The sequence below is a fragment of the Macaca thibetana genome, chromosome 2, assembly GCF_024542745.1.
Source record: "Macaca thibetana thibetana isolate TM-01 chromosome 2, ASM2454274v1, whole genome shotgun sequence".
Lineage (NCBI taxonomy): Eukaryota > Metazoa > Chordata > Mammalia > Primates > Cercopithecidae > Macaca > Macaca thibetana.
In genome coordinates this window covers 9145749-9173216 of record NC_065579.1, presented here as the reverse complement: position 1 = coordinate 9173216, position 27468 = coordinate 9145749, and the positions used below count along the sequence as shown (strand labels likewise).

Below are 27468 nucleotides of genomic sequence, written 5' to 3'. Positions count from 1 at the left end.
ATAGAAATGTTAGTGATACTTATGGATAGACTAAAGATAGAGGATGAGCCAAGAAGGAAAGAGGTACTGTTCCCAGAATAAGGGAGAGCTACATAGACAAGGCAGTAGGTGCCCCCCACAGTAGCACTTACGAGGTGCTTAAATGATACATGTTGACTCAATAAATGAATGAGGAAATTAACCTCTTTGAGCCTCTCTTTCTGTGAGATGAGAATAGCACCTACCTCACAGGCTTGTCCTGACGATAATGCACTAACTACAGTGCTTGACAGGTAGTAGATATTCAGTAAATGCCATCTAAATATCCTAGCACTCATCTGGGTTGGAATTGCAAAGGGAAATTAAGGGAGAATTTATTATAGCAGATTATATTTTAAAATTTGATCAGCATGATTATCCAATAACATTTTAATCAAACTCGATGTCATCTTCTCTTCAAATCATTCTTAAGTCAACATAAATATTAGCCCAGGACTCTCACTTGGCTCAGTCTGAGTTGATACATCCCCTAAGGGAAACTGTAGGGCATCAGAACAAAGCCCCAGTTTGCACCTATAAGAGACTATATTTATTTATTCAGAAGATGAGCAGAAACTGGAGATTAAGAAGCCCTGGCCTACTAGATTAATATCTGCTGTTTCATGAGTTAAGCTCTAGCTTCTTAACCAGTTAACCAGACTGGCTCACACAACATATACCCACCTGAACTATTAATTCGTGCATTTTCTTGGGTGTGCCTCCTTCCTTTGGACACTCTTGCTCTTTGTCCCATATTTAAAATGCCTTCCTCTGCCCTGTTGCCTTCACCTGCATAACTCCTCAACCTTCAGTGTCTACTCTGGCTCTGTAACTTTACTGACCTATCCACATCACTTTGAAAAATCGTAATTCAAGTTTTTCCAAGACCTGATAGAGAACACTTTGGCACAAGCCAGGTACCTGGGTACTTCTACCCTAATTCCCTAACCAAACTCTTTCTTCTAAATTCATACTGAGAAATGCTAAGGATTTCCAATAAAATTTCTCCTCATGACTCAGTGGTTTGTAGAAACCATTTATAGTTTACAAAGCTCTCTACAACTCTCCGGATGTTGGTGTTATTAAGGACATCCCACTCCTGATCAGAATTTCTAATTGATCAATAATTTAGGGAGATGAAACTTGACTTTTACTGAGAATAGTGTCCTAAATCTTTCTGTTAAGGAGGCTTTTTTCAATGATGTATCTCAGTGCTAGAAGAAACTTTAAAGCTTACTCATTATGTTGGTCCTGAAAAGCACCTGAGTCTTCTCTATATGGCCCTCAGACGGAATGTAATCTGTACTGAAATTTATGACTTCTTATTGACTTCCAGAGGAATATCCATTTCTTCACCCTGCCATATTAGACATCTCCCACTATTAGTTCTTTTTCATGCATTGAGGCACACTTTGCCCCCCTGCTAACTTACCACAATGAGCCTCTCTGATATCTGCTAGAAAGAGTCTAAGTTCCTTTTCTACATGAGTTTGAGTGGGTATGTGGTGGGTATGTGGAGTCAAGAGAGCATCTCCCTCATCTTCCCTTTTCTATCCCCAGCAACCTTAGGAACTTCAACTGCTGATTTTGAGTCTACTTTGCTTTTTCTCAGGACATATTTTGGTCTACCAGTTTTACTTTTAAATTCTTAAATTTAGCAAGCTGATTTTCTCTTTGAAGCCTACGGAATAGAGGATGTCAAAAATGTCCTTCTGACATAATAATTACTAAGTACATAGAGATTAGAAGCTACTTTGGATATAGAGACTTTCTAAATTGGAAACATTTTTTTGGAAAGAATCAGGAAAAGTAGCTAATGCATGCTGGGGTTAATACCTAGGCGATGGGTTTATAGGTGCAGCAAACCACCACGGCACATGTTTACCTGTGTAACAAACCTGCACATCCTGCACATGTACCCAGAAACCGAAAATTGAACAACAACAACAACAACAACACTGAAAAACAAAGATACCATGCTACCAGAAACAAAACAAAACAAGACAAAAAACTAGTGTGTCAATATTCACAATTGTTTTGGTCTATTCTTAAAAGCAGTATGAGATCATCATGATGATCACACGAATGAAAAACAGCAACAGTCATCCTGGCCTTCTAGTACCTTGAAGATGTCAAATTTTTTCACTTCAAGGCCTTTGAATGTGCTTTCCCCCTTCCTCCACCCTGGGAGTACTGTCTGCAACCCCATCCCTCCAAATTTTGGTCTGCCAACTTTTCATACTTCAAATCTCTGAAAAGCTTTTTCTTAATTTTCTTGCTGCCCCCAACCCCAGTCCTAATCTAAATTGGGTCACCCATCAAAATTTTGTAACCCACCCTTAAATTTTTCTCATGGCAAATACAGTATTTTAATGGTGTATTTAGTGATATGGTTATTTAGTGCCTGTCTTTTCTGTTAGACTATTAATTTCGGGAAGCAATTCTGTCTGCTTTGTTCACTGTGGAATCCCTAGTGCCTGGCAGAGAGGCTGGTTTGTGTTGGTTGTTCACATAATGTTTCCTGGATGATTGGATGAATGAATAAATGGCTATTACATTTGTCATGAATGTAATAAATGATTATCACATACTGTTTTTCTTCTTCTTTGCTTATATTTGTATATGACCTTGTGTTTTTCAAAGAATTTTCATGTTTCTGTAGTTTTAGGTAGATGAGACTAATTATTATTGTCCCAATTTCCATCTGATGTACTCAGGCCCAGAGAAATGAAAAGACTAACACAAATTCACATACCTGGTGATGTGTGACGCTGCAGTCAGAGCTGAGACTACATGTTTACTCTTAGACTAGTGCTCTTTCCATTAGTAATTTAAAAAATAAAATTAGAGTCTCTTAAAAGATAATTTAAGTACACGTAATGTGATTTCTTTTTAATCTTGGAAAAAATAGCATTTGTTTTTTTCTGGAAGGTTCTGGTTAAAATACAATACCCTGACTTTTTAAACAGAATTTTACTTTTTAAAGCTGTTTTAGGTTCACAGCAAAATTGAGCTGAAGGTACAGAGATTTCCCATTTACCTCCTACAATCCCCTGACTTTTATGACTTGTTTTCTTTAAGTGAACTATTATAGAGGGGAATGTGAAGGGGAGATCTCATTTAATCCCATTTTTGGGGGTACCTTCAGGACCTCAGGCAGCCTCTATGGATACATATCTTGCTTAAAGGCAGAAAACAATTTGTTTGCATCTGAACACATTTATATATTTTCTTGTGAGAGAAATGAATCAAAATTAAAATATTAGTTTTTGTCAAAAGAGTGGCTTAAAGTAAAAATTCTTTCTAAAATACCTTTTGCTTCATACATGTCTCACACAAATTGTCTTTTTTCCTATTTATTTACCTCATTTTACTAGTTATCAAACCTTTACAATAACATATAGACAAAAAAGCAATGCAGCATTATTCCCTTACAGAAATTTCACTCCTTAGCCTTTTTGTTTTCCTATTGAATCATTTCAATCTTTTTATATTATTTCAAATTGTGTCTGTTGTTCATTCACCTGCATTCAGAAAATCACAAGATGCTGTTACAGTCACATTAGCACAAGCCTACTTTGAATGAAAAAAAAAATGTGTATATCCCTGTAAGTTTTTTACTACATTGATACATAATTTTAAAATCATGATTTACCTTGTAGCCTATCTCTCTGATTTGTCTCTCAGGGTATAGAATTCTTAAATATGCTATCATTTATTTTTATCTTTCTATGGAATCATCCAGGCTTTGATTCATTATGGAAGAGAAATTTCTTATAATGTAGTATTTTTTTCTCACTTCCTTGAAAAAAAAGTTGCATAGAATCATCAGGTCGTACAGTAACAAGAGATTTTATAGGCCATTTAAACCAACTCTCTTTGAATTCCCTGTGCATATGCCATCCAAGGTCATCTGTTTGCTACTTGGATACTTTGTATAATGGGGAGGTTACCACTTCACTTGAACTATTTGCCATCAGGGATAAACCAGGTTGCTTGCCTGTCCAATTATGTATGGTTCCTTCAGCCCACCAACAAATATGGGGCTTTATTTATATCTGAACAGTATGACCAAGCTTCCTTGAATCCTGGACATCTGGAGAGTGTGCCCTGCAATTGGAGCCAATCTGCGATTGTTTGGACTGTCTGGAAGCAAGGCAGGCTGACTTCATTTGGAGCTGGAAGCAGGGGCAAGCTGACAGCAACTTATAGAACGTGGAGATTCCTGGCTAGCTACTTGCTAGAAAGAAAATCTTTTAAGTGAACTTAGGTTTCCAGATGTCCCACTAAAAAGTACATAATTGCCATGATGGAGGATGAAAAAAGGAAAATGTGTAGTATGTGAATTAATTACTCTTTTTCCCTGATTATTTTTTACTTAACATTTGGCAGCACGGTTTCCATAAATTTTATTTTTTAGAATGTGGTGGGTTTTTTTTTTGCATCAGAACAACTGTACAGAATGCTGATAGACCCACAACTTTTCTTAGTAAGATTTTTATGTGCATTCTTTTTCACTTAGTTCACACATTATTCCATATACTAAAAATTCTTTCTGTTTCTGCTTTCTGAAGAATAGCATAATTTTATAACATAAAATAATTTCAACAATATCAACTCAATAACCAACATTTATAGTACCTTATGAAATAGGATAGTTTGCTCAAGTATTTCTATCTTTCTGTAAAAGAGAGTGCAGTAAAGGCAGCGCCTTTAAAAACTTTTAATCAGGTGAGGTGGAGCTGCATTTGAAGACACCAATCTGTTTTCCCCAGCAGTGTTTCCATCTTGCTTTGCTCTCCCTGTACCCCTGTAGATAACTCTGTGCTTGATCGCCTGAGGGGAAGCAGGAAAAGGGCTGAACTCAGAAATAGCCTGCTTGTCTTTCTGACATTTGTCACGAAGAAGCCTAAGCCCTTAGGGGAACTTAGAGAGTTTTGCAGAGAAGGTAAAAGTTGGTATTTGAGGGTATAGACAAAGTATTTTGGTCAGAAACAAGCAGAGGAGAGAGCAGAGTATTCCTCTGGGCCGTGTGGGAGACAGAACAGAGAGAGAGGGAAGGAGAAGAGGTGGAAGGGATGAATGAAACGGATCAATGAAAGATTTCTGTGGTCCGGAGGAAGGATTCTACCTCTGCTTTACAGCAGTGCTGATGGAACATCAGCAAGATACTAAAGAGGAAATGACTGTCTAGTGCATGTAGTGCAGTGTTAATTGATAAACAGTAGCCTTGTAAGAGTGACATGGAAACAATGGGAGTCACCTGGAGTTACCAGATGTAATGGCTCATATGTCCTGGGACAATGGATGCAGCAACGTGTGTGAATCTGAGTACTTACTCCTGGCAAACTCTGCTCCTTCCTTGCTACTGCATAGTTAATGGTATAAATTTTGGAGAAGCAGAGATAAAAGATAATTCTCAGGGAGAACTGAAGATAAGTTCATCCACCAGTCCAGCAGAGTAGAAACTCAGGAAAAAATATTACAATGAATTTTAGAAAATGAATGTATAATACATTTCAGTGTGTTTACTGAGAGGCACATTTGCTTACAATCAAGAACTATTTTTCTTTTTTTCCCCACTTAAAAAAATTAAGATAAAATTTACATACATTCCCTTTCAGTACACAATTCTATGAGTTTCTGCAAACATCCAGTCTTGTAACAACTACCACAATCAACATGTAGAACATTTCTCTCCCCTAAATTCTCCAGTGCTCCTTGCTAGTTAACCCCCTCTCCTGGCAGCAATTGATTTGTTTTTGCCCTTTTTGCAAGAATGTCAGAAATTGAATCATAAAGTATTAAGCCCTTTGAATCTTATTTTTCTTTGAATAATGCATTTGTAATTCATTCATGTTGCATGTATCAGCAGTTTGCTCCTTTTTGTTCCTGAGTAGTATTTAACTGTATGTATGTACCATGGTTGTTTCCAGCTTTTGGTGGTTGCAAATAAAGCTGCTATAAATATTAGCATATAGGGTTTTGTGTGAATACAGGTTTTCATGTAACTTGGGTAGAAACTACAAGTGGGATTGTTGCATTGTGTAGTATATGTTTAACTTGGTAAGATTATGCCAGATAGATTTCCAAGGGGGCTATAAGTTTGCATTCTCATCAACAATGTATGAAGAGTTCTAGTTACTCCACTTTTTATTGCCAGTTAAATTTGTTATGTTAAGTGTATAACAGTATCTCATTGTGGCTTTAATTTTCATGGCTTATTTGCCATTTTTACATTTATGATATGTTATCTGTTCAAATGTTTTGTCCACTTTTAAATTGCTTTGTAAATGTTGGGTTTTTAGACTTCTTTTTCTATTCTGGTTACAAGTCCATATCAGACATATCATTTGGGAAAACTTTCTCCCAGTGTGTGCTTTGTATTATCTTCTTAACGGTATCTTTTGAAGAGCAAAAGTTTTTATATTTGCTTAGGTAAAATATGTAAAAAAAATTTTGGCTTAGACTTTTGATGTCCTAGCTAAGAACTCTTTGCTTATTCCACAGTTACAAAGTTTTTTGGTAATTTTTTTATTCTGCTTTTTCTTCTGAAAGTTTTCTAGTTTTTACACAGAAGTTGGATAATTCTAGGTTTGTGATCCATTTCAGTTAAGTTTTTATAAGGTACAAAGTCTGTATCTAGGTATTTTGTTTTGCTTTGTTCAAATGGGCATTCATTGTTACAGAAATATTTGTTGAAAAGACTACCCATTCTATATTGAATTGCTTTTGTACCTTTATTGAAACTTGGTTTCCCATGTGTGGATCTGCTTTTGGAGTCTCCACTGTGTTTATATATATTATATAATATTATATAATAGATTTATAAAACCTTTCTCTAATACCAACTGATTTGACTATTATGTCTTTAAGTAAGCCTGGAAATTAAGTAGTGTGAGTCTTCCAACTTTGTTTTTGCTTTCAAAAATGTTCAACTATTCTTTTTTGTTTGCCTTTCCTTGGAAATTTTAGAATCAGCTTGGCAATTTCAAAAAAAAATACTACTGGAATTGCATTGAATCTGCAGGTTAATTTGGGGGAAATTAATATATTAATAATGTTTAGTCATCTGATCCATGAACATACTATATATTTCCTTTTATTTAGGTCTTCTTTGATTTCTTTTATCGGTATTTTGTAGTTCTTAGTATAAAGGTCTTAGAGATATTTTGTAAGATTTGTACATAACTATTTCAGGCTTTTTATTGCTATCGTAAATAATGCTTTTAAAATTTTAATTTTCAAGTGTTCATTGCTAGTATAGGTGGTCCCCTACTTATAACGGTCCAACTTACAATTTTTCAACTTAATGATGGGTTTATCAGGATTTAGCCTCATCATAAATTGAGGAGCTTCTTATTTATAATAAGGTTATAGTTTCCACTGAATGTGCATTGCTTTCACACCATCATAATGTAAAAAAATCTTGTCTAATAATTGTTAGCCAGGGACCATCTGCTATGTTGCCAGCATTAAATGAATTTTCAAGTTATGATTTTTTTTTTTACTTAAAATAGACATTTCAGAATGTAACTTCATCATAAGTTGAGAAACATTTGTATACAGTAATATGATTGCCCATGTATCCTCTATCTTTGCTAGAATCACTTATTAGTCCTAGTAGCTTTCTAAAGTATGTTTTTGAGATTTTCTCTTTTGGCAATCATGTTACCTATGAATCAAGACTATTTTATTTCTCCTTTTCCCATCTGTATTCTTTTTTTTGCTTGCCTCGTTGCACTGGCTTGGACTTTCAGTATATTGTTGAATAGAAATAGTGTGAACATCTTTGCCTTGATTCTGGTCTTGGCAAAACACGTTCAGTTTTTCATCATTTGATATTATCATAACTCTTCTGATGGTGCCCTTTATATGGTTGTGGAAATATTCTTTTATTCCTAGTTTTCTGGGAGTTTTTGATCATAAATGAATGTCAGGTTGTATCAAAGGCTTTCTCTGTGTCTATCGAGATGATCATTTGTTCTTTTCCTTGGTATTCTGTTGATCTGATGAATTACACTAACTGATATTTGAATATTGAAACTGCTTAGCATTTTTGAGACCAACTCTGCCTGGTCATGATGTGCTATACTTTTTATATGCTATTGGATTTTATTTGCTAGTACTTTGTAAAAATTTTTGCGTCTATGTTTATGAGAGATATTCGTCTATAATGTTCTTTCTTGTCATGGTTTTGGCATGGAGGTAATGCTAGCTTCATAAAATTCATTGAAAAGTGTTCCCGTCTATATTATTGGAGAATTTGTGTAGAATTGATATTATTTCTTGGTCAAGAATTGTTTTATGATGAAAAGAAAAGCCAAATATTTAATCATATTAAGATTTTTACTTTACTATTCAGTCAGCTGAAATACCAGAACCCGTTAATACATGAGGGAGCTTCTGTGCAGATAATTTTACTGCAGGGTGTTTTGAGGATTAGTGAATGCAGCTCCAGTGTCTCTAGCTCTGGAGCAATCTCTGTTGATGTTAGATGGAAAGAAACCAACATGTTGGGCACAGATGTTGCGCCAGGCACCTAGATGTTGTTTGTGTGTTTGTTTTGAGATGGAGTCTCCCTTTTGTCACCCAGGTTGGAGTGCAGTGATGCGATCTCAGCTCACTGCAACCTCTGCTTCTGGGTTCAAGCCATTCTCCTGCCTCAGCCTCCCAAGTAGCTGGGATTAACAGGCACACGTCACTATGCCTGGCTAATTTTTGTATGTTTAGTAGAGACAGGGTTTCACCATGTTGCCCAGGCTGGTCTCGAATTCCTGACCTCAGGTTATCTGCCCTCCTCGGTCTCCCAAAGTGCTGGGATTATAGGGTATTATTGGCTTTATTTCATGAATGACATATAGGGTGAGAGTCCACCCCCTATGCCCCCAAATTCCTCCCAAATAAGAATTTGCCCAGCCACAGGGAAGAAGAGGACTAGCGATGCTAATGCTAGATGCAGGCTTGGCCTATGTCATTGAGATGGAGCCCAGTATCCCATTTCTACATTGCCTAATATTTGATTCCTGTCACTTGGTCCAGAAACATGGGTAATAGAAATGCTATATAAAGTAGTGGTATTTAAGGGTTAAATAGATTGATAAAACTGGCTTAGTCAGTTATAGCCCTGAGGGATGGCAAGACTCAGAAAATCTCAACTGCAACAGGACTGTAAGCTATAGCTGTGGCTGTAAGAAGACAGAAAGAACTCTACTCCTACTGTATCTATTTTAGAATATAAAGTAGGAATTTCTGTTTTTACAGAAGTAAAGGGAAGAGGGCACTTATCCTTGTTTTATTTCACCCCCTGTTGAGGAGACTTGATCACAGGACACACAAGTACTCTGACAGGTAGCTGCTTGTGGTTGTATTGTGCGGTTTTGCTTAAGGCAGAGTGTATGTGTTCAATTCAGGGAGTGGAGCACAAAAACTGAGAAGGAAGAAGAAGGCATTTTCTATGTAGTAAAACAGCATTTTAAATTTTTGTCGATTCTGGGAATTATTTCTCAAATGGATCAGAATTTGAGAGAAGAGAAGAGTGTTATTTATTGCCTTCCGCTATAAACATATTGGCGCATGGACTGGGAACCTTAAGAAATAGTCCCAAGTGCTAATGTTTGCAGGCTGAAATCTAGGAGAAGTTGAGCCTTCCACAGTAGCTAGGGCAATAGGTATACGCTTTGATAATTTTGTAGGCCAAGCTCTCTTGGGTATTTGACCTTAGTGATTGGGAAGGGTTTACGTTTTGCTTTTGTAACTGGATTTTCACTGGTTCAAAGAAGGCATAGATTTGTCTTGTGGAGTTGTGCTTTATTATGCAGACTTTTAAAGTATTAGTGATTGTCTAATGGCTCTCTTACACAATGTCTCCTGCCAGGATTATAGGCCTGGGCTTTAAACTACAAAAGCTAAGACTGTGTTCCACATTACAGTGAATGAGACATGGTCTCTAAATTGTATTAGGTATTAGCAGTTAGCATAAGGTCCACCTGCCAAAATTCTGTTACTCTTTATCTTGTTTGGAGTTGCATTCAGTGTGGAGGAGGTCAAGGAGAGAAATACGAAGGTCCAAACCTTACCATCTCTCTTTTTCTCTGTGAGACTTCTTGGGCGGGTTACCTCTTTTAATCTACTAATAATTTTAAAAAATTCCTTTTACAAATGTTTATTAGGGAAATGCAAATCAAAACCACAATGAGATACCACACCACACCCAATAGAATGGCTACTATGAAAAAAAAAAAAACAGAACATAACCACTGTTGGCAAGGATGTGGAGAAACTGGAACCGTTGCATGCTGTTGGTGGAAATGTAAAATGGTATAGCCAGTATGGGCAACAGTATGGTGGTTTCTCAAAAAATTCAAAATAGTATTACCATATGATCCAGCAATTCTACTTCTAGATATATGCTCCAAAGTATTGAAAGCAAGGTCTCGAAGATATATATATCTTCTCTCTATATGTATATTTTTTGTTTGTTTGTTTGTTTGTTTGTTTGTTTGTTTTTTAGATGGAGTCTCACTCTGTCGCCCAGGCTGGAGTGCAGTGGCATGATCTTGGTTCACTGCAACCTCTGCCTCTTGGGTTCAAGCAATTCTCTGCCTCGGCCTCCTGAATAGCTGGGATTGCAGGTGCCCACCACCATGCCCGACTAATTTTTTTGTATTTTTAGTAGAGACTGGGTTTCACCATCTTGGCCTGTTTGGTATTGAACTCCTGACATCGTGATCCACCTGCCTCGGCCTCCCAAAGTGCTGGGATTACAGACATGAGCCACCATGCCCAGCTCGAAGAGATATTTTTATACCCATGTTCATAGCAGCGTTATTCACAATAGCCAAAAGGTAGAAGCAATCTAGTGTTCACTGACAGATAAACAATATGTAGTATGCATGTACAACAGAATAGTATTCAGCCTTAAAAAGGAAAGAAATTCTGACATTTGCTATGACTTGCATGAACATTGGTGACATGCTAAGTGAAATAAGCCAGTCACAAAAAGACAAATACTATATGATTCTACTTACATGAGGTACATGAGGTAGTCATATTCATAGAGGTAGAAAGTAGAATGGTGGTGGACAGGGCCTCAGGAAAGGGATGAATGAGGAGTTGTTTAATGGGTGTAGAGTTTTAGTTTTCAAGATAAAAAGAGTTTTGGAGACTGGTTGTAGAACAATGTGAATGTACTTAACAGTACTGAAGTGTACACTTAAAAGTGGTAAAGATGGTACATTTTATGTTACGTGTATGTTACCACAACTAAAATACAAATAATAAAAAATACTAAAAAAATATTTCTCAAAGAGAAGTTAGACTTGGCTATATACCCTCTACTTTTCATACCAGTTTGCCTGTCCTCCAAAATCTTTGCTTTAAGGGAGACTCTTTCTCCAGTTTAAGCAGTCTTACTTCTTTTACCTGAGGCAAACTGTCATGCAAATACTTTATTGGGACACATAATCTCAGGGCAGGCAGAGTGAGGAAACAGAGGGCAATGAGGAAAAGAGGGTGAAGAGGAAAAGAAGGTAAGCGTATATAAGGTGGCACGTTACTGAGTTGGCCATGTGTTCATAACAAATCATGAGTGGTTGCTCAACCATGTGGGACATAATTGGAAGGACGTGGGAAGACAGATTTCTTTGCCAGCACCTTTCCACCACCTGTTACTCAGTAGTTAAAATTCTTATTGTAGGGAGTTTATTCCCTCACACTTCCAGTTTATATCACCTAGTCCCTCAAAAGAGACAGTCCCTGGGGAAGCTGGACTCCATGCCCTGTGGTTTAGCACTTCAACCGAATATAAAAGTGATAGAGGAAACCAGCACTTTTGTGGGTTCAAGTAGTGACATGGTTTGGCTGTGTCCTCACCAAATCTCATCTTGAGTTGTAATCATCACAATCCTGTGTCATGAGAGGGACCCCATGGGAGATAATTGAATCATGGGAGTGCTGTTCTTGTGATAATGAGTGAGTCTCACAAGATCTGATGATTTTTTTGAGCATCTGGCATTTACCCTGCTTGTACTCACTCCATCCTGCCAGCAAATAAGGTGCTTGCTTCTCCTTTGCCTTCTGCCATGTTTGTAGGTTTCCTGAGGCCTCCCCAGCCAAGGAACTGTGAGTCAATTAAACCTTTTTATAAATTACCCAGTCTCAGGTATTTCTTCATAGCAGTGTGAGAACGGACTATTACAGTAAATTGGTACTGGCTAGTGGGGTGCTACTCTAAAGATACCCAAAAATGTGGAAGTGACTTTGGAACTGGGTAACAGGCAGAGATTGGAACAGTTTGGAGGGCTCAGAAGAAGACAGAGGATGTGGGAAAGTTTGGGACTTCTTAGAGACTTGGAGAGCTCAGAAGACAGGGAGATGTGGGAAAGCTTCGAACTTCCTAGAAACTTGTTGAATGGTTTAGACCAACATGCTGATAGTGATGTGGACAATGAAGTCTAGGCTGAGGTGACCTCTGATGGAGATGAGGAACTTGTTGGGAACTGGATTACAGGTCACTTTTGCTATGCAAAGAGACTGGCCACATTCTGCCCCTGCCCTAGAGATCTGTGGAACATTGAACTTGAGAGAGATGATTTAGGGAATCTGGCAGAAGAAATTTCTAAGCACCAGAGCATTCAATAGGAAGCAGAGCATAAAAGTTTGGAAATTTTGCAGCCTGACAATGTGATGGAAAAGAAAACTCCATTTTCTGGGGAGAATTTCAAGCCACCTGCAGAAAGTTGTATAAGTATCAAGGAGTCAAATGTCCATCACCAAGACAATGGGGGAAAATGTCTTCAGGGCTTGTCAGAGACCTTCACAGCAGCCCCACCCATCACAGTCCTGGAGGCCTAAGAAGGAAAACTGGTTGTTTAGCCTGGGCCCAGGGTCCCCCTGCAGCCTTGAAACACGGTGCTCTGTGTCCCAGCTGCTTCGGCTCCAACTGTGGCTAAAAGGGGCCAACATACAGCTCAGAACATTGCTTCAGAGAGTGCAAGCCCCAAGCCTTGGCAGCTTCCATGTGGTGTTGGTCCTTTGGGTACACAGAAGTCAAGAACTGAGGTTTGGGAACCTCTGTCTAGATTTCAGAGGATGTACAGAAATGCCTGGATGTCCAGGCAGAAGTCTGCACAGAGGCAAGGTCCTCATGGAGAACTTCTGCTACAGCAGTGTGGAAGGAAAATGTGGGGTCAGAGCCCCCACACAGAGTTCTCACTGGGGCACTGCCTAGTGGAGCTGTGAGAAGAGGGCCACCGTCCCACAAACCCCAGAATGGGAGGTCCATATACAGCTTGCACTGTGTGCCTGGAAAAGCCACAGGCGCTCAATGGCAGCCCATGAAAGCAGCTGTTAAGGGGGTTGTACTTTGCAAAGCCACAGGGCAGAGCTGCCCAAGGCCATGTTGTGGGAGACCACCTTTTGCATCAGTGTGACCTGGATGTGAGTCATGAAGTCAAAACAGATCATTTGGGAACTTTAAGGTTTAATGACTGCCCTGTGGGATTTCAGACTTGCATGGAGCCTCTACCCCCCTTGTTTTGGCCAATTTCTCCCATGTAGAATGGGTGTATATACCCAATGCCTGTACCCCCATTGTATCTAGGAAGTAACTAACCTACTTTTCATTTTACAGGCTCATAGGTAGAAGGGATTTACCTTGTCTCAGAAGAGACTTTGGACTTGGTCTTTTGGATTAATGCTGGAATGACCTAAGACTTTGGGGGACTGTTGGAGGGGCATGATTGTGTTCTGAAATGTGAGGACATGAGATTTGGCAGGGGTCAGGGGCAAATTGATATGGTTTGGCTCTGTGTCCCCACCCAAATCTCACCTTGGATTGTAATAATCTCCACATGTCATGGGAGGTACTCAGTGGGAGGTAATTAAATCACAGAGCAGTTACCCCTATGCTGTTCTTGTGATAGTAAATGAGTTCTAATGAGATCTGATGGTTTATAAGGAGAGATTCCCCCTTTGCTCAGCACTTCTCTCTCCTGCCGCCATGTGAAGAAGGACATGTTTGCTTCCCCTTCTGCCTTGATTGGAAGTTTCCTGAGGCCTCCCCAGCCATGCTGAACTATGAGTCAATTAAACCTCTTTCCTTTATAAATTACCCAGTCTTGGTTATGTCTTTAATAGCAGTGTGAGAACAGACTAATACACACAGGTTCTGATAATGGAGTCTGTCCACTGGAGTGCCTCTGGCTCCAGTCACGGCAGACACATTGGAGGCCATGCTAGCAGGTAAGGAGGTTTTGGGGATGGCAGTGGCATCTAGAGCACTCCAAGAGCAAGTTGTCAAGTGTTTGGAAGACAAGTGGTAACCTATTAGACCTGAGGAGGGCGTTATTAACTGTGCCCCAAACTAAAACATACTAAACAGACAAACTCCAAATATCAACATCTGTCAGCGGCAGTGGCAATGACCACTATGCTAGGAATGCATTTTAAAATTAGGGTGGGGAGGCTGTGTTGTTTGCAATCCAGTGCTCAACTGGATCAGAATAGAGTTGGGAATTTTTAGAGCTGTAATATGCTGGATGAAAGAAAACAAGTGACATGATGACTGGAACTGCCACCACTGAGTTTTCTAAACTTTAAGAAAAGGCAAGAAAATTGCTTTTAGAAGAAGAGAAGTTGAGAATATGCCCAAGTGAATCCTCCCCACCTGCAATTATGGTAAATGTCTTTGTTTCAATTAATCTAATGATAATATATTTCATTCTCACTAAGTTCCAAGATGTAGATTCTGGACAAAGAGGCTGGCATACTGGAAAGTAAAAAAGATGCAAATCTTTGGGTCAGTGGTTCATTGAAGAATACTGACATTAAGAAAATGCTTATACTGTGTGTTAAGTGCTATGAGAAAGGTATGTGATACAGTGTATTTTGAATTCACATAAAAGGAACATCCAACCAGACTTTGAAGGCCAGGAAAGTTGTCCAGAGAAAAGTAATGTCTAGGATTAATCCTAAAAGATGAGTGAGGGTTAGTTGACTAAATAAGGCTGAACAGCCAAACTATTAAGAGGGCTCAGGAAATTTTGTCTAAATTATAGCTGAAAGGCAAACCTGGTAAACCTCGATATGGGTCAATAAGTTTGGTGTTTTGAAAATCTTCTAAATTCTCCTCATGGTCACACACCCCATCTGAGACCTGGTCTTGTTAGTATCTCTGCAGTTTCAGAGGAATGTGCAGGAAGTGGGAAAATTTAGATAAATAATGAATCATTTTATTCAATTAAAATTAAGGACATGTGTGGGAAAGCTAAAGGTAAATTATTAGATGACACAGAACTACATTAAACAAAAATCTTTTGTCTCAGAATGTGGTAGGTGACAGATACAGATCTATAAATTTTTATTTTCTTAGAGGATAAAACCAAAACAATTATAGAAAGAGTTTAATTATGAAAGGATTTTGTCAATTAGGTAGATAAATCTGAGAGTTTGTTGATTTTAGAGCCTGAAAAATCTCTTTAAGTAGGGTAAATAATCTAATTTAGGTAACAGTCCTTGTGGCAGAGACAAGGCCCTGTTTTACCACATCATTTCCTCTTCCTGGATACTCCAGAAGACAAGATTTCTCAGCCTCCTTGAGGTTAGGTTAGGACTGAGTTTTATGTGATGGAATTTTGGCCAATGGAATGTGAGTAAGAAGACATGTGTAAACTACTTCTAAGCTCGAGCTCTAAAAAACTTCTCACATATTCTGTACCCCTCCTTCTCTTTTTATGTTGAATTTGGAAGACAAGATTGTCTATTATGTAGCTAAAAAGCAGAAGCAACTTGAATCTTTGACTCATAGCCTAGAAGAACCACTGAATAGAACCAATCTATATCAGACTGTAATTGAACAAGAAGTAAATGCTTGTTGTGCTAAGCTACTGGTATTTCTGGAATTATTTGTTCTTGAAGCAGAGCCTGATCTGTCCTGACAATTGCACTCTTCCTTCTAGAGGTCTTCCCATGCCCTCTTTTGGACTTGATGGGGGTCATTTGGGACAATAAGGTCTGATAAGTCCTTGGACTTAGGAAGTGAGAGAGCAGGAGTCAAGAAAAGCTTTTGTGTTTTTTGGTTTGTGTAGAAAATATGATGGATTGAGATAATATTTTTCAAGATAGGTCCAATGAAGAAGAGCAGATTCAAGGAGTAAAGGTATGATTTTAAATTGGACATGTTATGTTGAAAAGATATTTGGGCTTATATCATGCAGGATCTTATAAATGCCTTTGAGAGAAAGCAGTGTTTTTATATGTCTAATTTTCTTTAGTATCTAATATTTATATACAATTTATATTTGTTGATGGGTTGGTTCCCTTAGCTGTGTGTGTGTTTGTGTGTGTGTGTGTGTGTATGCACATATGCCTAGAATTGCTTTAAGTTGTCTATACACTCACATGAAGTACAAGTTGCTTGTTTAAATCACAATAGTATATTTATATTCCTTCTTTCCCTCACTTTCTCTCTGACATCTTTTCTGAATGTTTTTAGTCAGCATGTTCTTACTCTTTTAAAAGATATTTCTCATTAGGTAGATTGTAAAAGCCAACACCAATGTTAAATCCAAGTTTGTTACACAAGCAGTTTGGAAGGTCAGAATGATCTCCACAAGATGCATACCAGAAGCTAACTCAATTTTTGATTTTCCCAAATGACTTTTCTTGTGAAATCTGGTTTTCACATCTCCCTATGCTTTTCCCCAATGGCCTGCTTTTCAATTTCAAAATATAACTGGGACAAGTATTTTCGAAAAGTTATTGGTTTTAATTTATCTTTGAAATCTCTTGGATTGTTCCTGGGCATTTTTTTCCTAGAAGAGTGTTTTGCATAGCATGGGTATTAAAGGAGTCTTTGTTGACTGGTTTAAAGATCTTAGTTAATTTGAACTAGAAGGAAACTTACAGATCATCTAGTCCAACCCTGTCCTTTTATCGTTGTGAAACAAAAGCCCAGAGAATTGAAATGTCTTGGCCAAGTTCACAAGGTTAGGTTTAGACCTGCTGCTATTACCAATGATGCTGCTCCTTTATTTATTTGCAAAAGTTGTCAGTTTCACAAAGCCATCATTTATCTCATTTGTTCCTACTGTAACTATGTGAGATAAGAAACACAGAGATTATCAATCCTTTTGGTTTCTTAACAAATGAAAAAATTGAGGCCCAGAGGAACTAAGTCAAATAGTTAGATTGTCTTACTCATTTATACACAAGTATTGATTGAGCTCTTCTGTGCCAGGCGCTATTCTAGTTTTGTCCTAAAAGCAGGCAAATGCTTTGTACTCCTTGTATCAGGGAGAATGAGAGAGAAAACGCTCTAATAAATAGCTGAAATGAGTGAGCTTGCCTTCTGACTTCAGTCCAGTGGTGTTTTTCTCTACATCTCTGCTAATTAATTAAAACAAATAATATTTCTGGTGGATTGATTAATTCTTCTTTACTGAAGAGAAATAGCCCTTTTAAAGAATTTATCCTGTAAAGAATGCAAAGCATTTTAGATGCAGCAATAAAAAGAGGGCTTTAGAGAGTTATATAATTTTATGTGCTCAAGAGAATATGGAGAAACATCAGTACATGTTCCCTTTCTCTCCAGCTTTGAGATTTATGATTGGTCTGTTACAATAATAATAACTGAATATTGGCGCAAGAAATATATTTGATTCAGTGAGTAACATTTCACAGCCTTAACTTGTGAAATGTAGAAAAGTTCTTGCAGGAAGCTCCGGCAGAATATGTAACATACAAGAAGGTATTCAGGGAACAGAAAAATAAAATCAAAGGAACCTGCTACCCAATCTGTTTCATTAAATATGAAAATTAAAATGCCTTAACAAAATGCTTTCTCTTCCTCTCTCCTCCCAGCAAACAAAAGCTTTGGTAGGCAGCCTGAAATTGCTCATCAAGGAAAAAGACCAGACTCAGATTTTAAATGGCTTCTTCTGAATGAAGCAATTAATGCTAAAAGGAACATGTTGTCTCCTCAGCATTTATAAGGTAAAACATTCATTGTTCTTGCTGGCACTCTATCAAGTTTCTCCTTGGACTAAGCGAGTCGAGAAATGCTTTGCTGCATGCGCTCTTGACCTCTGGTAATCAGGAGGATTTGGCTGATAAACCTGACAGGAACGGTTCTCCCTGGGACTGGAAATGTGCCCGGGAAATGTGCTCTTGAGTCTCTCTCAGACCTGGCCAGCCAGCCGTGGCGGGCCCATCAAGGCTGGCATCTCACCTATTTGCCAATTAGAGATGGTACTGCTCTATGATTATGTAGGATTTGAAATGCATTAGAGTAATGCAACAGAGTATTGTCTTTACTTCATTGTATTTGTTCTGATTATTCAGCTTTTTCAGGTAATATTTTAAGAATATTACCTTCTTAAAGTTACTTATTATTCATTGACTCACTAATTCACATGTTTATTCAGAGCACATTAATTAATGAGCTCCAGTGTGCCAGAGACGGCTTTGGGAAGGCTCTGGAGTCGGTACACAGAATAATACATGGTGCTTGTCTTTGAGGGGCCTCAGTCTAGTGGAGGAAGCAGGCAGAGAAATTCCTCGTGACAATAAAACATAGTGGCTTAGAAAAGAAGCATATGTAAAGTGCAAGGGGAGCTCAGAAGGGACGACAAAGGCTCCCTTCTGTATGATGATTTAAACCAATGGCTTTCAAACTGCACTGTGACAACCCTGGGAGATGGGGAAGGTGAAAGACACAGATTAACAAGAGAGTTTAGATTATTCTTCTGCCAGATCTCCTCAGGAGAAGGGCGTTCTCTTCTGTTTCACGTATACATATTATGACATTTTTTTGAGAACAAAGTATGTATATATACACACACATGTTTATGTATATTAATATAGATTTTCTTCATTAACTCATTTAATACTCTAATAATCTCGGCAGCAGGAGGCAATGTTCTCTCCATTTTATGTACGAGGAAACTATCTTACATGAACATTTGTTATTTCATGGTCAGTGCTAAAAATAGCAATCTTTATTTTTTCCTCCATAAAACCAACCTACTGAAATATTTTCACATTGAATTTGGGAAGGTCTGCTACTGGCATGGAGCAAGATAAGAAATTGTTCAATGGGTAAGTGATGGCAGAGTCTAGACCTATCTTTGTATACAATAACCCATGTTAAATAAATCCTAACTTTTAATTTATTAGCTGGAAAGCTAAATCAACTTTTGACCAAAGTAATATTAGATCTTGCAATGAGATCCTAAGTGATTTACTTGAATCTCTTCTACCTTCCATTCAGTAGGTAATCTTGTAGGTCTCTGTCCACTCTGAATATTTGCTTTTACTTCTTGTTTTCCAATATTGGATGATTTATTTAATTAATTTCTAGGCAACTACATAAAAAAAGTCTGCTTATACTCAGACAAAAAGTTTTCTTACTGTTTTTGATGTTAACTTTAAGATAATAATGTAGCATTGGAAGGAAACCCTGTATTATAGAGTCAGAGCAAGTCAAATCCTTGTTCTACAAACAAGATCTATAACCTTGGGCGAGTTTCTTTTCTTCTCTTAGCTTCAGTATTCTCAGGTGTAAAATGGGGATACTGATCTCAGCTAACCTCCCTTATTGTTTTTGAGGATCAAAAGAAATGATATACTAGAAATTATACGGTGAACTATAAAGTGCTGCATAAATGAAGGTGCTTATTATTCACTGAGCCCTGGGCCTGTCAGACTGTATGATCTTCTTCCAGGGTTGTTTGTTTATAGTTGATTAATTCCTCTCCCTCTCCACCCCACCCCTTTTGAGGTCCAAAAAGATAGGAGATTGGCGAAGAAATAAAAAGCCACAGCTTTCATGTAAACAACTCCTCCCCCAATTAATCCTTCTTTGGTCTCTCTATTCATATGTCTTCTTAATCATAAGGCACAAATGAAGCATCACCTTCAAGCCCCATGTTAGGATTCCGCCAGCTCAGGGGCCCCAGATCTCAGAAAAGACCGTCCTCCTCCTTTGCAGAATTTTTTACAACAGACTTGTTTTCTCATTGAGAGATTCCATTGCCTATTCAGAAAACGGACCTGCAGGGCGGTTTTTGTTTGTTTGTTTTTGGTATATTTTGTTTTATTTTTTAAACGTCTTTAATGATCAGGAAAAAAATGCTTCTGTAAGAACGTCACCCTGATGGCACTCCATCTTTATTGTCTCATATCAGATTAACTTTCCTGACAAAGTACAAAGTGGATTGCTCCCTGCCAGCACCATAAGCACTGCCGATGCCTGGACGAGAGCTGGGCTCTTTTCCTGAGTTCACAGCATCATTATAGATAATAAAAATTCTGGAAGCAGGACTTTACTGACAATTTTGGTTTGGGGGATGATGCATGAGACAGAGAAAAGTCCATTTGGGGCAATCAGGTGCTGACACCAGGAAAACTCTTTGTTCCACATAAAATAAGTCAATTTGACTCAGAAGATACATGGAGGGTAGAATTATATTCTCATAAGGTGGCATGACCTTCTTCTAGTATTAAAAAAAAAAAACCACTCTGCTTTCAGACAGAACTTGAAGGTTATTCTTCTTTCCTTAGTTGAGGAATCTGGTCAGAGAACAAGATAATAAATAGGCTTAACTCCTAGTTTTGTCACTTATTAGCTCGATGTCACTAAGACTGGCCACTGGTTATTTATAAATTGGGAAAAAATACCTGCCTTAGTATCCCCTGGTATGTTGTGAGAGTTAAATGAGAATTTCTTCATGTGTACGATGCTTTCTGATTTTAGAGCATTTTTATATGGGAAATGGGTGCATGTGATTAAAAGTGTGGTTTTTTGGGGGCAGCAAAATGTGTCTGAATTGCATTTCCATTATTTCCTACCTCTATGACCTTGTATAATTCACTTAAGCTTGCTGAGCTTAGATCTACTCATCATTCAAATGGAAATTGGACCTCCAAATTTATGGGGACATCAGAAGGATTAAATGATACAAGTGAAGTGTTTACCTTGGTACCTGGTGTTCGCTATGCATTCTATAAATTATTGCTAGCTGTATCTTCTTTGATTCCTATCAAGCCCTGTAGGGAAGGAAAGACAGCTCTTATTCACATGATTTCATTGTGAAATAATTGCTAACCAGAAATGCAGAAAGATGAGTGTGATAATGATCTAGGGTTTGAATCCAGTTTCTAGACTTAAATCTAGCAGGAATATCCTGTAAAACAACATATAAACTTAGAGCTTCTGACCTCTAAGCTGTCAGTAATTATAAATCTGCATCTTTCCTTTGAGACAGGATGGTTTATGAAGATGACCTGGGTAAAAAGACACCCAGAGATTTCATGCTGTTGATCCACAGAAAGCCTGTTACTGTCCACTCCGTTGAGTCAGGCTTTAGAGTCTGGATCATCCCTTACAGAAGATCCTTGATAATATTTCTGATATACTTCCAAGGTGAGTAGAAGGAACTATGGGAGTGGCAAGCAAAAAGGAAAATGATGATACCCATAGGAATTTGATTTCAGCAGCCAGAATAGCATTGGGACCACAAAACCATTACTTAGGTGTCTGCACCTTCAAAAACTGGGATCCTGAGAGGCAGAATGTCAGAACTGGAAGGATTTTAGAGATCATATAAGTGCTGGCCTATGTTAACAAATGGAAACTATTGACACAAGTTAAAATTGTACCTGCCACAATGTATATTGTAACCAATGTGCCAAGTTAGTGGTCAACCTGAACCAGTACTTGGGCCTCTCACCTTTCAATTTTGAAAGTCACCTTTGCTTTAGAGATACTGTAGGTTATCTTGACATGAACATGACATGATCTTTGTCCTTAAGGCCAAAATAAGAGATATTAATACCATGTGAATACATGTGGCTATACTCCCAGGTAAAGGTCTTAGGTCTTTTTAAAGCAGTGTGAAGATTCAGAGAAAAACAAACCATACTTGATTTGGAGAATAAAGGAGGAAACCTCACAAAAGAGGTCTCCTGTGGGTGGAACCTGTAGGTCCAGATGTTATGGAAGAGAAGTATGAAATCAATGGCCTTCACGAGGTAGAGTCTAAGTTGTCTTCCCTCAGACTCAGTTTCTCACCAGGAAAGTGAAGTTAAGCATAACTCCCTATATGCCTAGCTGGTATATGTAAAAATGTTGTGCTCAAATCCTTCCTCTTCTTCTCTTTACTTCTTTCCCCAAAACCACACTACAGGTTCCAAGAGGTGGGCTCATACTTTAGTCTACCAGGACCACCTTATAGGTTGTTGCTGATTTTGATCTTTCCTCATAGCTTAAAAAAATCTTCACAGGATTTTTATCATTGGGCTTTTGTGGGGAGTAAGAAGTAAAAATAACTTAAAATTTTTAAGATAAATTTTGCACAACTGCAAGATGAGTCAGAAAGGGAAAATTCCTATTTGTCATGTACTCTTAATTTATTTTGCTAGACGCTTGTGATGGACGAACCTGTGTGCAGCTCTCTCCTAGAGCATGGGCCACCATGGCATTCGCATGGAATCATTGTACCAGCGCTGCAGTATTGTGCAAAGATGGCCTGGGGGAGGGGAAAATGACATCTTAAAGAAAGGGACAGAGTATTGGAAGTCAGGTCGAAGTAGGTTTATTAGACTTAGGAAATAAAAATATAGGACATCTAAAGAAAAAAATTGTTTTAAGTATGTCTCAACCATAACATGGAACATATTTATACTAAAGAAGTTGTTTATCTGAAATTCAAATTTAACTGGAGTCCTGTATTTTATCTGGCAACTGTAGTTGAATGAGACACAAAGGTCAAAGAGTTAAGAAGTAATAATGATACTTTTGTAAGAGTTTATAGTTTTCGAAGTGCCCTTGTGTTCCTTATCTCATTTTTTGACCTCATATCGACAAAAGGTTGGTACTATTTCTCTAATTTTAGTGATAATGAGAGATTAGGCTGAGAGAGCTTAGGCGACTTTCCTAAGGACATGCCACTGGTAGGTGGCAGTGTTGGCACTTCAACTCAGTTATTTTATTATTAGTATTATTTTTGAGGCAGAGTTTCGTTCTTGTTGCGCAGGCTGGAGTGCAATGGGGCAATCTTGGCTTAGTGCAACCTCCACTTCCTGGGTTCAAGTGATTCTCCCGCCTCAGCCTCCCGAGTAGCTGGGATTACAGGTGCCTGCCACCATGCCTGGCTCATTTTTTGTATTTTTAGTAGAGATGGGGTTTCATCGTGTTGGTCAGGCTGATCTCAAACTCCTGACCTCAGGTGATCTGCCCACCTCAGCCTCCCAAAGTGCTGAGATTACAGGCGTGAGCCGCCGCACCTGGCCCAACTCAGTTATCTTTTAAACTTCTTATTTTGAGATAATTTTAGACTTAGGAAAACAACAACAACAGCAACAACAACTTCTCCTAATATTAACATCTTACCTACCCATGGAACAATGACAAAAACTAAGAAATTAACTTTAGTACTATTCACTAAAGTATAGACTTTATACATATTTCATCAATTTTTTCACAAATGTCCTTTCTTATTCCTAGGATCCAATTCAGAGTTCCACCTTGCTTTTAGTTGTCAGGTCTCCTGCCATCTGTCGACAGTTTCTCATAGTTTTTCCTTTTCTTTCATGATTGTGACACTTTTGAAGAGTACTGATGAGTTATTTTGTAGAATGTCCTTCAATTTTGGGTTTTCTGATTTTTTTCTTAGGACTATACTGAAGGTATTGGGAAAGATGCCACAGCAGGGACACATTCTTCTCAGGCCGTGGTATATTATGTTGATACATATTATTGGTGACATTAACCCTGATCACTTGGTTAAGATGGCATCTGCTGAATTTTCCACCAGAAATTTGCTGTTTCCCCCTTTGTTATTACTAAATATTTTGAGAAGTGACACTTGAGACTATAAAAATATGCTGTTTATACTTAAACTTTCCCTCATTAACTAATTTTAGCCTCTTGTGGCGGATCTTGCTTGTTGCCATTGTTATTATGATGTTGTAATGGTCATTTTCTATTTTCCTCATTTTCTCTACATTTATTAACTGAAACTAGTCTGTTGGAAAGAGTTGTTGCTTCACTCCTTATTTAAGCTCAGTTATTTTAAGTCCAAGTCTATTGCTTTTTTCACTAATGCACAGATGAAGAAAAAAGTATAGGATTTTGAGCTATGGTAAAGGTATGATTGTTTCACGTGCACCGTGGAAGGAGCATGAAAATAATATTACTTATTTTACTAACATTGATCAAACATTTACTTCTATACAGGGCCTTGTGTTAGGCATTGTGAAGGAAAGAGAAATGCACAAAAAAATCTCATGGAGGCTGATAAATCAAAGATAATACTTAAGGCATTCTTCATAAGAGGGATAATAAAACTTCTCAGCTGAATGTTGAACTGATAAATGATTATGTTGATGACTATGGCAATGATAAGTGAATTGTAATGCAGTTATCAAGCACTCATGGCAAGCTCAGCTCTGAGTAACACAGAATATCCTCAACCAGATGATCACGTTGTATGTACAGGTCTTGACACATACATCATGTGCCATGGGTTCTAGGCACATGTATAGTACCGAGTATGTAGGGTTATAAGCACCATGAGATCTTTCTCATCATTTATAGAAAGAAGAACTCAACCAGAAGATAACCATTTTGACTGTCTTTAAGATCCATGATTCCTTTCTGCCTGGGAGAGATTATGAGGCTTCAGAGAATTCAAATATTGCTCCTCATTAAGGAAATGGTAAATTAACTTACATGTAGTACCTGAAAAAGTTAAACTTCTATTCTTGGTGCTTTCTTAACTGGCCTAAAATGGACCTTACAGGTATAATCTCAGTAACTCAAATATTATCAGAAGAAAATGGCCTGGCATGGTCAAAATGTAGCAGATTATTTTAACTAGTAGTTAATAAAACTGAATAACAGCTTGAAAGAGAATGCCAATAGTCCCTTGACATGGAGTGTAATGGGATGAAACTAGAGGCAAATGTAGATTCTCCTCTGTGAGTGTGAGGGGTCTACTATCAAGCAATCCTTTTTATATTCTGGTAGAATGTGAACTGCTTAGGACACACCCATGATGTGATATGAAGAGTACTAATGTGCATTTTTAAAAATCCATTTGAAAGTACTATTTTAAAAATCCGGCAGTAGAGCTATATATTGCAGCTGTAACAGGCTTTCATTTACATTCTTCCTCAAATGCAGGTGATAACCTGAGTTTGAGATGTAAGGAATGACCTGCATTTCAGAGAAGAGGAAAGTGAGGTTCAGGGCCATATGTGAGTTTTGCTAACATTGTCGGATCTTGAGCTTGGATACAAAACTTCTGATTATGAGATATGTGCTTTTTACCCCATGCCATGTTACCACTGGCAGGTAAAATACCTAAAATTCTGCACAAGTCTAAGTAACGTGATCGTATGTCGCCCTTTACCCAGAACAGTTCAGATTTATCCTTTTTGGCAGCATAATTAGTAATAATCTTACCTTTTACTCTCAAAAATGTTTTAAATTAGAGCACAGATTATGTAGTAATTTCATTGATGGGAGGACTCAGGGAGACTCCAACTTGGGCTTCAGTGTTTAAATTGGTGCTAAAGAAATCCCTAATGAATTACTTCTATACATTACAAAAAGTAATATCGTTTAAGATATTATTATGTAAATATGTTATGATACATTCTAATATTGGAATTATAGATATTCTTGTGTGTATATGTATATGTGTATATAGGTGTATCTATATGTATATGTGTTTATGTGTATATATATATATAGTTGACTAGAAAAAAGCTCACAAAAAGGCAAAATTATAGTAATTTGAGAATGTAAAATCTCTCTCTTGAAGGAAACAAGACCATATATAGGAGTCGATAACATAATAATAATTCTTCTAACAAATGCAGTAGAACTTTATATTACTGAGCATTTTCTGATCATATTTTCTCATTTCAACTTCCTAAGAATGCTCAGTTGGTAAACTAATCCCCCATTTTGCAGGTGAAGCCAAAACGCAAATACACAGTAAATAAGGCAGATCTGGGATCTCTGAGATTGTCTTCGTTAAGACCCTTCAGCACTGACCTTTTTCCTTGTCCTATATTGTCTTTCAAAGGTAACAGTGAGACATTGAACTTATATCCAGAGGCATATTATTATGCTTGTGCTACTCGTCTCTCATCTCCTTGAGTAGGAAAAGGAGAGCAGAATAGTGCCACAATATAACACAAGAGAAACTAAGGAAAGCTTCTCTTTTATTTAAAGCCAACATTTAGCCCATGGTTAATTTCTGTCTCAGGCTATTCAAAGGAATACTAAGATTTGTTGTGACTGTGCTATGTATTTTATGGCAACTTGCTTTTCTTCTCTAGTCCTCAGTTTCTCCATGTGAAAAATGAAACTTTTAACTAGATCATCTCCGTGGTTCTTTCCGGCTCTGATAGTGCATGACTCCGTGATTCTGAGTTTCTGGGAAAAGGACACATTTCAAAGCTGTATTCCAGAACCACCCTGTCTAACTTGGGCTCTTCTTTTCTTTGCATTTGGAGTGAGCCCAAAAGAAAGGTCATTTTTGCAGACATCTTGATGTTGTGCTCCAATGTCCTCATTAAATAACAGGAGCCTGGACTGGCAGGCCCAAGGGAATATTCAATCAAGGAGAAAAAGGCCAAGTCATTACTGGAACCCTATCATCAGAGTTGTAAACACAAGCATCTATTTCTGGGCGTTAGCTGAAAGTGTGTTTAATCGCGTGCTCTCTCTCTCTCCTTATACAGGTTCCGTTTGTTAAATGTGTGTGACCCTTCCGATAAGTCACCAGAGGTGATGAGGGAGAGAGAGAAAGAAAGCAAATTACAACTATAAAGAGTCTCTGAACAGTGAAACATCAAAACAGACAGTCTCTGGCTTTACTGGATGAGTCACCATTGCAGCCCGACCGCAAAAACAAGCGTGGCTTCTGTACTTAGCAGCAGTCTTCCTGTCTGGAAAGGAAACGTTGCTCAGATTGGAGATACTGGCCATTTTATAGACTTCAAAGCAACTTAGGCAACTGAACTGTCAGGCGGGAAAACAGGTAAAACAATTTTCCTAGAGTTTGTCTGGAGAATCAGCTACTCAAATCTGATTTGAAGCTGCATGGAAATACTTTCATCTTTAGCCGAAGCTGTTTATTTTAAAAAGTTTTAGTATGATGGTCTTCAGTTCTAGTGTAGTATGTCTATTTTTCCTCAAATAATGTAAGTCAGCTTTTTCTGGAAGAGACTTGTTTCCAGGCACTGAGCTAAGTTCTATGGGGGATGGAGATAAAATCAACATGAGGACCATCTAATGAGGAAGTGGGACCAGTACACATATCATGACACTATGAAAGGAAATATGTACTGAAAACAGGAAAAACATGATACTGTGATGGTGCAAGGAAAACAGAGGTGGGTCTTGATGAATGGTCTACCAGATGAGAGACTAGT

At 37.9% G+C, this 27468-nt stretch overlaps 1 protein-coding gene across 5 annotated transcripts in view; it reads left to right on the top strand.

The window, feature by feature from the left end:
- Nucleotides 1–27468, top strand: part of TPRG1 (tumor protein p63 regulated 1) — a 219753-nt gene that overhangs the window by 6026 nt on the left and 186259 nt on the right. For 3 of the 5 annotated variants that reach the window (XM_050776422.1, XM_050776436.1, XM_050776406.1), the window contains 4 exons: nucleotides 17881–18012; nucleotides 21285–21442; nucleotides 24617–24737; nucleotides 26776–27074. The gene's annotated coding sequence lies outside the window, so the exon portion shown is untranslated. Of the gene's footprint in view, nucleotides 1–17880; nucleotides 18013–19074; nucleotides 19117–21284; nucleotides 21443–24616; nucleotides 24738–26775; nucleotides 27075–27468 lie in introns of all 5 variants that reach the window. The other 2 variants (XM_050776433.1, XM_050776426.1) reach the window with 2 other exon arrangements.